This window comes from Charadrius vociferus, unplaced genomic scaffold, assembly GCF_000708025.1.
Source record: "Charadrius vociferus isolate BGI_N301 unplaced genomic scaffold, ASM70802v2 scaffold61, whole genome shotgun sequence".
Taxonomy (NCBI): Eukaryota; Metazoa; Chordata; class Aves; order Charadriiformes; family Charadriidae; genus Charadrius; species Charadrius vociferus.
This window is the reverse complement of record NW_009646945.1, coordinates 3,962,494-3,973,305: the sequence shown is the minus strand read 5'-3', so window position 1 is coordinate 3,973,305 and position 10,812 is coordinate 3,962,494.

Below are 10,812 nucleotides of genomic sequence, written 5' to 3'. Positions count from 1 at the left end.
GCTGAAGACTAATCACAACAATAAAGTAACTCACAAAGTAACAAGATGTCTACAACATGATATAGAGGAGGGAACTGCCTTACTGAGGAGAAGAAAGTTGCCTGCCAGTGGCATTGGTATTCCTTAAAATTAGAAGTCATGAAAGAGAGAAGTATGGCAAAAACACAGACGTGGATCATTGCTTCACCTTTGGGAAGATGCCGTCAGTGGCTCTGTGCAGAAGGGAGCAGAGAGCTAACCACTCCCTGGACCACCTGGTTGAATGCTGAGACTGGGGTGTTTCCTAGCAGCATGGGGTTAGTGAGCACTTGAGGTTTAGATGAGTTTAGAAGGCATTTTCTTATCTCCAGAATTTTCTCAATATGAACCCTTGTGAATCTATCAGCTTTTGCAAATTCTAAATTAAAACAACAAAACAAGGCACATCTCTGGCTATTTTATAATTTTCTGTAAAGATGAATCTGGGCACATGCAACTGTTGGAGTTGGACATTTGCCTCCTGCCAGGTAACTGAATGCATTTAGTCTCATGATGTGCCGGAGTCAGACCTAAGTTCAACAAGCCTAACAATGCACAGTGTGGTATCATTTACTCCTTCATTACGCAGTTATTTTCATTAAGAAATGTCTTTCCTTTTTTTCTCCCTTTAATATCTCCTTCTTGGGCACTAAAGTTCTTTGTCTGGCAAAAAGCCTTCTTTTTAACGGTAGAATGGGTAGGCAAACCGAAAGTGGCAAAATGCTCTTTTCAGAGAGTGAAACTGGCAAGTGCCTGACAGGTCGTAACGGTATTATGTGGCACAACTTTCAGGCTTGTAAACATGTGCACTTCTGAGTATTTGCTTTCATGTGGGGTGGGGGTGTAGTCTCAATATTTCACATATGCCACCTAAGGGGAAACAGAGCCATCATACTGGTACAGACCGGTATCCGTGCTGAGACTAGTCTGTTTTTCAGTAGTTCTAAAATAGAACAAATCACATGCTCTGTGCTTTCTCCTCACCAGCAGTATTCTCGCTAGAAGTTCAAATGTCTTTCAACAGTTGCTTCCTATGCCTGGAGAAGGGACTGAAAAGATGAGCAGTAAGAGTTAGATGTGGGAGAGGATTAAGGCTGTGGGAGTGGTGAGCAATGCATATGTTGACATTTCAACTCTAATTAACTAAGAAGCCTTGAGTCAGTGGTGGCATGTAGCTACATGGCTGCCGGATCGGAGCACAGTGAGGATTTGTCTTTTGCTAAGATAGGCATCCGAGAATTGGGAGCTGAATTGCCATCTGGAGGTACCCATCTCTACTCACAGAAGGAAACTGGACGGCTGGCTTAGAACTCACTTTTGGATTACTACAGAGGATGAAGATAAATCCCACCACTGTGACTCAGCGCTTGATCTCTCTCTCTGGTGGTTAGCAGGGAAGACGTTAACTCACTCCTTTCAAGTTTCCTGCTTCCAAGCCTCTTTCCTTGCTTCCTTCCACCCTCATCCTCTCCTCTTCCCCATGATACGCCCGAGCAACTCTTTGGCATGAGACAGCAAATGACCAAAGTTTTTGTTTCAAGAATAATGTCAGGGTTTAAAATTCATTGTATCAGTGGAACAAAATGAGATCTCCATTTTGTGTTGCTTTGTTTTCTTTTTGGTGAAAGAAGGATAGCCTCGTGACTATACTTACCTATGTGATCCAGAGCCCTTTCCACCATAAGATCAACCGAACTATGACCTCGGGTCATACGCAGTTCCTCTCCACTACCAGGAGGTGCTGTTTTAATAGCAGGCATTTTTTAATTTCCTTGTTACAACTCTGCCCCCAGGAAATCTACTTCTCTGAAAGCTTTTGTGTTTAACTTGTTAGGATTTTCAAAGATGAGTAAAATGGAGCTGCAAAATACTGCCCACCTTCAACACATTCAGGATTTTGGCTTCACCCTCTCTGCCACTCTGAGTGGGAAATCTCTGTCCCCTCTGTACTTCATAATGAAGTCACTGCAGCTTGTATAAACTTGTCCAGTACAATTTTGAAGTGATAACTTGGCTCTTGCTCACAGTACAGATGATGCCTTTCCAAAGTAATTTTAGTAGTCTACGCTGAGCTCCATGCATGGCTACGCCATTGCACTCGATATGGGATCAGAGTGTCAACACAACTGCCTGTCTCAGACAATTTGAACATGTAAATGCTGTGACACTTTAGTCCTAAATAGTAGCTTTGACGTTACATCCCTTTCATGCAAGAGGCTTTCTGTATTTGAGGACTGCCTTTATTTGCGCTGAAATGCAATGAGAGAATCACTGCAGTGGTTCAATGGGAGCAGGCAACGGTAATGTGTGGAGCAAGAAGGAAAGAGAACTACATCCAATTGAATCCAGACAGGTGGACTTGTGCCAAGCAAGAATTTAATTAAAACACTGGGATTAAATCCACTTTTCTAGTAGCACCCTCTTTAATTAAGTGCTGAAGGCAGTAATATGACTAAGCTGTGTATCTTCTTGTTAGGCCTTCAGTGCAAAGTCTTCAGAAAAAAGACAGCTGAACCCGTACTTTGAATAGTTAGAGAAACTGGACAGTTTGCCACAGCCAAATGCTGTTTCACTGAAAAGGCAACAGTGTTGGTGACAACTCGATCTATTTCACAAGCTAAAGAAGACAATAGAAACCATCATCTGTACAAAGATGAAGACTTATGTTAGAAAACTGCAGTCACACTCTGTTTAATGAACTACTTCACTTTTATTTAATCATTCTGTCTATGTAGAATCTAGGGTCACATATAAAATGTATAGTATTTTAAATTCTCTTTAGTAACTCTTTCAATATACTTGAATTTGTGTTCCAGCAGGTTTCAAACCAAGCTTTAAAAATGTTCTCACAATGCCAAACCCCTGCTTCAGGGGATCATTTCATCTTGATTGGCTGACAAGATATGTTTTTATTCAGTCCACAGGGGTAGCTTGTTTTAAAGGTCTAAAAATATCCATGATCTTTGGAATATTCATTCTCAGAGTTGGTCCTGCATTGCTCTTCAGTGTTTGGAAAAGAGTACAGTCTTTACAATCAAATGATAATGATGTATTGGAAAGTAGAATTCAAGCTTCCAGCAGCTGCACCAGAATTCAATTACTCTAGAGATGAGATGGAATTTAAAAAGACAAGTCCTGTCACTACCAATGGCCATCAAATACATTTTACAGTCATGTAGTTTTGTTGTGTGTGGAATATTGAGATGATGCCAAATCTTACAGATGTATTTTGAAGTATTACTTATTTATGCTGCTGTGTGTGATGGCCAACCAGGTTCTTGGGACAAAATTCTCAGACAGATCCTACGTGCATGTTAATCAATCGATTGCCTCTGTTTTCATTCTTTCCAGTGAAATTAAGAGCAGAAGAATTTCAAAAAACCTGAAAAACTGCTGAATGATCACGGCGTGTTTGCCAATAGCAAACAAGCCAACAAGTTCTTGAGACTTTGGCTTACACTGAATAGTAATTTACAGCAGGAGTTGAGCATTGGAACTGATTTGGGGGAGAGGAGAAGAGGAGACTTGTCTTCTAACATTTCTTTTGTACTGAGAGAAATAAGTTCTCACAGACAGTAATTCAGAACTGCTAAACTGAACGTTTAATGAGTTCTGTGACTTAGGTGCCTACAGTGAACCAGTAACTGCATGCAGTTATGCTCCAAAAGTCTCTAGAGATCAGAAGTTATTTCAACTGCTTGAGGAATGAAGGGCCACTAACTTTAGGAAATTATATAAAAAGTGGCTTTATATATTTGTTAGCAACAGTAGGTATTTCAGACTTGCCATCTGGGGGTTTCTTACATTCTGAATGTACATTCTGAACTTACAGGTCCCGGTTTTCATATGGTAGCATCAACTTCTGTACTGCATTTAATGTGAAAAACAGTTTCACTGCTGGGAGCCATATCTAAGCTGTAATGATAAAAGCTAAAATTGTGTTCTGTGCAAAGATGATAATGATTATTTCATATTTGAAAGTTTGTGTGAATTACTAATGACCAGATTTCTCTGCTTCTGCAGTTGTTTGAAATCTAATTTGCATTTTCCAAGTTTTTCTACAGTCTCGCTTGCTATGGCACTTATTACTTCTGCTAATTCTCTTATTATGTCTGCTAATAGTCCTCTAAGACATGGGCATTGTTTTTCAGCTGACAGCAGTGGACAGTGGCCCTGAATGTTTCTCCTTCATGCAAAGCTCCACCCATAGATTTGGGTCTGGCAGCACCATGAGCAGGAAGAGCAGGGACATTTTGATTGCTCAGTGCTTTCCCCAGGTTCAGCACAGCTTAGCAGATTTTGGGATGTCTGATTAATTCTGTGTAAAGGACTTGGAAATGATGAGCCATTTCCCATTTCTCTATCATTTACGCATTTTGTTTGTTCAATATCTTCCAGCCATTTGATAATATATGCACCTAAGGGATCGCAGCTATCTCTTTTATGCATTTATATTTGTTTTAGAACTTGCACTGTCCCGAGGCAATAATCATAAAAGAAAAAAGGTATTTTTTTTTAGAATGATTGAAGAGAGACTCAGCAAATCTTTATCTTCATTCTGCACAGTGAAAATGGAGAAACAGAAAATGGACTCGGAAGAGATGAAAATCAAAGCCCTCTGAAACATGGAGATTCCCAAATATATTGAAGAGCAACATGGAGATAGTATGGATGCCTCTGTCTCTTTGGTGTAGCAAGCACTAAAAAATCAGAACAAATTTCACCAAGATGACAATTTACATGGCACATAATCGGGCCTGTCCTGTTTGCCCACAAAAATGCAAAAAGAAGGAAGACATGTAATGACCCTTTTGTTAAAATGCATATTCAGGTAAGAAATAATAAAAAGTAATTAGAAAAAATCTTGAGGTTCACTGCAAGCACAGTGGTGTCAATAACAATATCTATACTAATGCTTACTAACACTTCTGATAGTTTCTTCCATGTCATTTCAAGCTTCTGTCAGGTTTCATTAATATGTTCACTAGGACTCCTTCTGTATCAAAAGCAGACAGTGATTTTGGGTCGTCCTTCATGCTGCCTGTCATGGACATTAGTGTATTTCTTGCTCAGAAAAATATTTAAAAAAACATCTAAAATAACGGTTTGAAATGCATGGGAAGTTATGAGATACAGCTATAAGTTGCAGAAGTTTGAGACTTCCCAGAGAGAATGAAGAGCTGCACTTCTGAAATATATGCTTTTTATTCATGGAGTCAGAAGGAGTACCAGAGCATAAAATTGTAGGTAGATCAAATGTCTAAGAAAAGTAAAACAACTTTGCTTGAAGTTATACATGTAGACCAGAATGAAACCAAAACACAAGAAGAGAAAATGAGAAAATGAATAGATGAGTGTGAGGTAGGCAACGATCAGTCTAAACTGCAGCACTGTAGGAATACAGCATAATTAGTTTGTAGCAGCCAGAGGAAAACCAATTTAAGAATCAAATTTAACAAGCCTATAAAAATCCAGGTTTAATTCCTAGTTCTAGACTCTGAATAAAGACATGACCAGCCCCAAGTCTGGCTAAGTATGAGACTTCTTCAAGGCATATCACAATTCTGAAGGCAGCAGTGGATGACACAGTGATAAAGGAGCCACTGTTCTACCTAATTTCACACTACATATTTGCCTCCACTACTGAAATTAAATCAGTGGGTTTTGAAAGTCTTACTATAACATAAATGGTTAAGTTTTTCTTCTGCTAGCTGGTTAGCAGGTGGACCAATGCTTTTGAAGGTCAAAACCAATGATGACAAAAATCAGTCAAAGGAGTTCAGATCTTTGGGAAATGGAACAAAACCACCCTTCGTTCTTTCATAACTAGAAATAGTTAGGAAATTTTATTCATTTCATTTTACCCATCCAAAATCTTGGCCTTTAAATCTGAAGTATTGTTTTTGTTTTGTCCTATAGACAAGAGAAACTGGTACTGTAAGAGCAAAATTCATCCTGTCCTGAGGTAGGTGTCTGAAACAGTGGATATAACTCACAGTCTGGAGATGATGTCTAACTTAGCCAGTGGTAGATAAGCTGAATGCTACCCTTGAAGGCTATTTGATCCCACTTGTGGTAGCATTCCATACTTTTGATGTATTGATCGTAAAAAACCAGCAACATGTCTGGACAATACAAGAGACAGAGCTGGCAATAAAGGTGCTTGACGAAGACACTGAGTTCAGAACCGTCTATGCTCACAGCAGCCATATTACAGTTCCTGTGTGTGAGGCAGCAATGTACATTTTCTGTATCCTTTCACGTTGTTTTGCACTATGGGACCACGATTTTGTTATCCCATAGACACTATCACAATGTAAACATTAAATATGAATTCCTTTAGCTCAAAAAATATTGTATGTGTAAAGTAGTGGGGGAAAATATTTGCCAAATATTAAAGACTCTCTCTTTAGTCTGCAAAATCCGAGCTAGGAAGTGAGCTAGAAGAGCGACGTGAGAGCAGCCTGAAAATACTTCTGCCTGCAGAGATGCTCTTTGCATTTCTAAGTGCATTACACTGTCACAAGGAGTCTCCAAACCTGAATAAAACCTTCAGATGTTTAATAATCACACAGACCTTTACTAATAAGCAAACCCTCTATTCTAGTACTTCTAGTGCTTCTTCACCTTCTGTTGTAGAATCATGGTTGCATCTCAGGAGATATGTATATATGTGTGCTCACTGTATTTAATACACACACAACGTGTCATTGGTTAAAATGTATATATTGGTAATCAGCAGCAGCTCCAAAGAAAGCTAATAAAAAGGCTGAAAGCTCTATTGCCATTGTTGTCTAACGAAGTGCCTTCAGCAAGTATGTGCCGATATGGAACCACAAAGGTCAGACTTGTGCTGAGCTGTGCGTTATATCTGAAGCCCAGAAGAAATGGCAATCTGTATTACAGTTCACAACCTGTGTGAAATGAGACTTGATTAAAATAATACAAGTTGTTAGCTCTGAGATGGTTCTTTATGTGAAAAGAGCAAAACTTACCGCACATAACTGTGCAGCATAAAAAGCACTGAAACCTTCTCATGTGCATTTAAAGCACTGCTTAGCATTGTAATAAAACACATGGTTCAGTTATAATGTGGGGTCAGTAATGCAAGGAGCAGGAAGAATAGTGTTAAATTAAAGAAAATGAGAGATCTGACTGACTATCAGTTTAGCACTATTACTCATGATGAGAAGTAAAATGAAGTTCATGACCCCATCTACTCTGCCTCTGCTCTCTGCTCCTCCGTGTCCTTCATCGGAAGGCACTTCCTCAAGGAGATTCATAAATCCATAGTTTTCTCCAATAAATTGGCACACACATATTCTAACTGTTTTAACCACCGTACTTTGATAAACAGAAAAAGAAAAGCTGCTGCTCTGAGGCAAGTTTCTACGTCCTCTGATTGTGACTGACAGATGTTTGGTATTTTTCTCTTAAACTAGATGGTGACAACTTCATGGCATTTCTTCAGTCTGTCTATATAGTGCTGTGCACATTTACATTATTACATACGGTAATTGCAAAGAAGAAACAAATAGTCCTCATAATGCACGTAACCTATTTATTACCCATAGTAATAAGCTGGTACCAGTTTATTTCAGCTTGGAGAGTAACCTGATCTTTTCCAGAAAGCAGCTACCATTTAACTTTTCATAAGCAAGAGTACTAACAGGATCTTTGGTAAGACACTTATGCTATAGAGAAATCCATCTTTTGCAATAATAGCTATTAAGAGCCATAAACTAATTGTAGATAATGGCCTACCATTCAGCAGCAGTAATTCAGCCACTATCAAGATATATGGATTTAAGTTGACCACTTCAGGACCTCAGTATGCATGAAGAAAAGGGAATAGATTGTGAAAAGACTTGTTAAGAGTAGCAAAGATGATACTTAGTTGCCTACAAATTACGGCATTGAAGTAAGAGTCTAGATTTCAAGTGAACTTTCAACGACCTCCTATTGCAAACAAGAGAGTGATGCAAAACAACCTGCAGGTCATGAGGGGCTGGGGCATCAGAGCAGCATTGGTGGGGCAAATGGGAGGTCTGGTCCCACAGTAAGCTTCCTAAGCTGATAAATGGGAACTGGGGTGTCCGGCACCATGCAAGACAGAGAGTCTGGGGAAGCGTGGCTTATTTGGCAGGCCTTGTCTTAAGAAGAGGAAAGGCCAAAGAAGTGCAAAAGGAAGACAATATGGCCTACAGCAAGAAAAAAATACATTTGAATACATGGGAAATGGGTACAAAGTGGTATTGTTTCCTGCATGCAACCATTCGGAGGACATGCAAAGGAGTTTTGTGTTGAGGGTTGGAGATCTTTCACTCAAAGGGTGGTGGCAACCAACTTCTCCTTGCCTCAGTCTCAGAGCTGCATGATAACTGTAGGACATGAATTAGTCAACATGAACTGTAGGTGGACTCAGTTGTAGTTGAGTTAACTCCTTGCTTTGCCTCCCATCTTCTGAGGACTGATTAAAAAAGAAACTAGTAGAACCTAGAATAAGGAGGTCCTTTCTGATCTACTCTTAACACTAAATATTTTCCTGCTTTTCTTCCATTTTTGTCAACCATGCTTGGGGTAAATCAATACCTTCACAGCCTGCCTACTTTGATAACCTTGTGCTCCCATCACTTTGCAGAGTTGTTAAGCCTTTCCAGAAGTTACAGCATAGTTTTCAGAAGGCTCCCGTGGCTGTCTCCTTACTGCTTCCCAGATATCTCGAATACCACCTCCAGTCTGTTGGCTTTGCTCTTCACTCCACAAAAACACATTTCAGAATAAAAAGAAATATATATTTTTTAATATATTCAATGGGTTCTTTCAGTCACATAGATAGAAAGTAGACAAAGATATGCCTTCATTTTATGGTTTTTTTTTTTTTTTCCTTGCTGATAGAGCTGTGGGAAACAGAGTCAGATTAGAAGGTTAAAAAGAGAGAAAGGTAAACCACTGGGGTCTAGTTAGTAGTCTTAAAAGGCAAAATGAGAGTCACCCACTCTGGTATGGTAACAGTTATGAAGCTGGTAAGTAAATATTTAGTAGGAAGGTTGGTATCAATATTTAATTAATGAATTAATGCAAAGATATCAGGCCTGATGTAGAAAATATTGAGGCTCCCTGCAAAGTAGATGATTATTTATTAAAGGCATAGTGTCTGGGTCCCTAACATGGAGAACACACCCATGGCAGGGATGTGGAACAGGAGAGGTGGGACAAGGTGGGCTCTTCTTCTCTCTTCTGTCACAGTATGTGTGTCACCGGGTGGGGCTATTTTGTGCTACGCGTGCCTTAGTAGTGCATATGGAGATGTTTATAAACGTATTTGAGCAGTAAGGGAAGCATAAATTGCACTAAGGAAAAATATATTAACAGTAGGAAATCATAAAAACCAGTTCAGCCCAGGCAATTCACTTCTGAAACAAATGATATAAAACAACATGTTTCAGAGGAAAGGGAATAAAAGCTCTCAAAATGAAAATGATGCATGAAGAATGCCAGTCTTAGAGTCCTGAGATGCTGCCTGGGTCTTCGAAGACGCCTCCACACCTGTTGCCTCTGGTGGAGTGTAGAAATCCACCATTTAGGTTTAGCTAACAGATGGGTGGGTACCCCCACTCCCTTCTTCCATGCCTGAAGGTGGAAAAGCATGACAGCTGCCAGAGACATTTCTGTGATGCAAACATTTTTTGAGAATTGTGAAGGGTTTTGTTTTTTGTTTTTTTTTTCTGAGGGAAAAACGAAGGAACTGAACATGGGAGTTTTCTGATAATTCTCTTTGCAGCTCATGTGACTTGAAATCCTTGTTTTCTCAGGCAAGCCCTTTATCCTCCAGCCTCTCCTTGTTAAATCCCTCCGTCTTTGCCAAGGCAACACTTGCCAAACCCTGCCAAATCTCCTCCCTACCTTGTCCCCTTAAGAGCAGCGCTTGACCTCTCTTTCTGGTACCAACAGTGCTCCAGCAAGACTGTAATTCCTTTTTGAGTCGGACCCACCTCACCCGTTATGGGAACATAACTGTCTGTAATAAAACACAGTGCATGGTGCACAGTGATGCTGTACAATGACAGGGACATGAATCAAATGTCTGGGAGATGAATAAAAACAATGTAAATTTAAATAGGAGAATATGATTATTGAAGGTGGAATTAGGTTTGGACACATGATAAGACTCCATCCATCTGTGAAAAATGCCAGAAGATTTTTTAATGAGATTTTCAGTTATAAATGTTGAGACACCATCAGTCCTGAGGTGATAAGATTAGAGTTTGATTGTGTGTAGTTATGAGAATAGAAGTGTATATAGAGAACTGACCTACTGTAGAAAAGCAATTAGGGTCTACAGGGGGACTAATCGGCAAATAAAACAGCTATGTGAAGTATCCCATGGCAAAAAAAAATATTAGATTGACTCTGTTATAATTTAACAAACACTTGTAAATAAAATTGTGGTTATGGGTGACTTGAGGCTTAAAATGGTATAAAAGAGGGAATTAAAGCTCTAATAAATTAATGTTGCTTGAACCAATCTGCTATTAGGCATAATGCATTGCAAAGGACAGGACAATTAAGGACTGGGAGAGGAATTACTTCTGGGATATAATGTCCTAATGTCATGATCTGAAAATCAAAAGCGACTTCGACATTTGACTTTGAGAAAGTGAGTTAGGAGAATTAACTTAGAAATGGACTAATTGTACGTAAGAAAAGACTTAACGGGGGTTGATTTTAGAGCTATACTGTATGCACCTGTTAAGTCCTCATATACCTCATAGAAAGTAGTTTGTGAGGACT